At 58.0% G+C, this 2,500-nt stretch overlaps 1 non-coding gene across 1 annotated transcript in view; it reads left to right on the top strand.

The window, feature by feature from the left end:
* Positions 1 to 2,068: 2,068 nt before the first annotated feature.
* LOC124728911 overlaps positions 2,069 to 2,500 on the top strand; it is a 1,909-nt gene continuing 1,477 nt past the window's right edge. Inside the window, exon 1 of the ribosomal RNA XR_007007482.1 lies at positions 2,069 to 2,500. This exon is cut by the window's right edge and continues 1,477 nt beyond it. This is a non-coding gene — a ribosomal RNA (small subunit ribosomal RNA).

Raw genomic sequence — 2,500 nt, 5'->3', positions numbered from 1 at the left:
CCCATGTCGTGCCTTAACCTAACCCATGTCGTGCCTTAACCTAACCCATGTCGTGCCTTAACCTAACCCATGTCGTGCCTTAACCTAACCCATGTCGTGCCTTAACCTAACCCATGTCGTGCCTTAACCTAACCCACGTCGTGCCTTAACCTAACCCACGTCGTGCCTTAACCTAACCCACGTCGTGCCTTAACCTAACCCACGTCGTGCCTTAACCTAACCCACGTCGTGCCTTAACCTAACCCACGTTGTCGCCTAACGTAACCCACGTTGTCGCCTAAACCTGCTCTGTAATTGTTATACGACTCGTTCAATTAGTGTAGTGTTGCCCACCCGCAACCCTCGCAATATAGTTCGCTACTCGCACTCCCCGCTCCCCTGTGTATCGCTTCATGTTAAACACCTTGCAAGTCTTGCTCACTTTCCACATGCTCCTGCTGTACACTGTAATGTGGATGGCAGCAGGACGTACATGCCGCCCCTCCCCACGTCCCCACCTTGCCCCCTGCCTTCGCAAGCTGGTTGGTGAGAACTTTGCATGTTCAATGCCCTCCGCATGCGACGTACTCAGGCTACGTTGTGGTGCGGCCTGTGTCAACTGTCCGCTAATGTCGTACGCGTAAACCACAATCTGTACTGCACATTCGTCCTTATGTACTGAATGATACATCGTGGCACATGTGTGACCGTACAACGACTGCGCCCAAAAACGGCGGACCATACAGTGCAAATATTGTGCACGCAGCTACGTGTCGTCTCCCTATGAGAGCTGGATTGCAGTGTGGTACGCCATAGAGACGTGTGGGAGGAACGGACGCCGTGGATGGCGATCAGCATGAGCTGTCTGTTGATGTATTCGGACCTAGTCGTCTCTCCTCACACACCGTGATGGCATGGTGCACCGCGTTCCATATCTGCGACATGCTACAGAGGCCGGTTGACAGTCGTTCGAGCAATGGACATCGCATACGTACGGGGGCCACCTTCCACGTATTGTCTAGGCGTGCACATTTTGTTGCGTGTATGTGGGCAGACGTAGTGTGGCGTGACACCTGACACAGGCATGCAATAATCGTGGAAGTTGCAAATGGCGATGGACGCCTGCGTTTTCTGGTGAAGTTACGCAAATGAACAAATGGTAACCTGTTGTGGTGCGGTTGTTCTCGCTAGGGGTGAATCGGTGATGGCGACGATAGGTTGAGGTACTAACCGGTTGTTCCAGCGATACCCACCATGCCGACGAAACTGAACGGCATCTGGGTGTGAAGCGATACGCGGCGGTGGCTGGGTGGGACCGTCCCCGGCCGGTGAGGGGGCGCCTCCCGGCGTGCTGGCCGCGCGGTGCGTGGGCGCACGCGCTACAGCCGGCTGGTGGGGGCGGCCAGTGGCAGGCGCGCCGGCCGACGGACGCGGCAGGCGTCGCAGCTGCGCGCCGGCGCACCCTGCGCGCGGCGCCGTGCGGCCAAAGTAGGTCCTCGCGGGCCCGGTGCGAAGCGCGGTGGACATCTTCAGTGTGCTGGTCCGATTGAGGACTGTGTGCGTTGAGGATGCGCTGCCGCCCGGCGCTCGGCGCCGCGACGCCGTCTGCTGCTCGGTCGCCCCAGCGGTTCTCGCTGGTGGTTTGTATCGCAGCTGTGCGGATGTGTTGGCGCGTGCGCTGTGCTGGGAGAGTTCGCTTCGGCACCCAAGTGGGGCTTTTGTCCTTCTGTGGCGCTGGCGTTGGAGCTGCCGGTCACCGTAGGTGGCGCGTGTTGTCTCCCGCCGGCAATGCCACGACAGCACGCTCCCGGGCCTCTGTCGGCAGCGGCAAGCTCAGTTGGGAGCACGGGTGGTCGCACCGAAAGCGTCTACTCGCCTAACTCCGGGCGATTGCGCCTCTCTCGAACCCGACCAAGTACTTGGGACGGCGCTGCGCGCCGCCGGGACCTGAGAGGGTTTCGAGGTGTATTGTGCAGGGGAGCTCAGCCTCCTCCTGTTTGCAGAATGATTGAGCGGACGCTTGCGTGTTCGCGCGGGCCCCCGGGACACACTCCCGGGCGGCCGGCTGCTCAGCTCTAGTTGACGCAGCTCCCTGGTTGATCCTGCCAGTAGTCATATGCTTGTCTCAAAGATTAAGCCATGCATGTCTCAGTACAAGCCGCATTAAGGTGAAACCGCGAATGGCTCATTAAATCAGTTATGGTTCCTTAGATCGTACCCACGTTACTTGGATAACTGTGGTAATTCTAGAGCTAATACATGCAAACAGAGTCCCGACCAGAGATGGAAGGGACGCTTTTATTAGATCAAAACCAATCGGTCGGCTCGTCCGGTCCGTTTGCCTTGGTGACTCTGAATAACTTTGGGCTGATCGCACGGTCCTCGTACCGGCGACGCATCTTTCAAATGTCTGCCTTATCAACTGTCGATGGTAGGTTCTGCGCCTACCATGGTTGTAACGGGTAACGGGGAATCAGGGTTCGATTCCGGAGAGGGAGCCTGAGAAACGGCTACCACATCC

This window comes from Schistocerca piceifrons, unplaced genomic scaffold (genome assembly GCF_021461385.2).
Source record: "Schistocerca piceifrons isolate TAMUIC-IGC-003096 unplaced genomic scaffold, iqSchPice1.1 HiC_scaffold_1176, whole genome shotgun sequence".
NCBI classification, from domain to species: Eukaryota; Metazoa; Arthropoda; class Insecta; order Orthoptera; family Acrididae; genus Schistocerca; species Schistocerca piceifrons.
The sequence above is the reverse complement of the archived record's forward strand: the minus strand, read 5'-3'. Positions and strand labels throughout refer to the sequence as shown.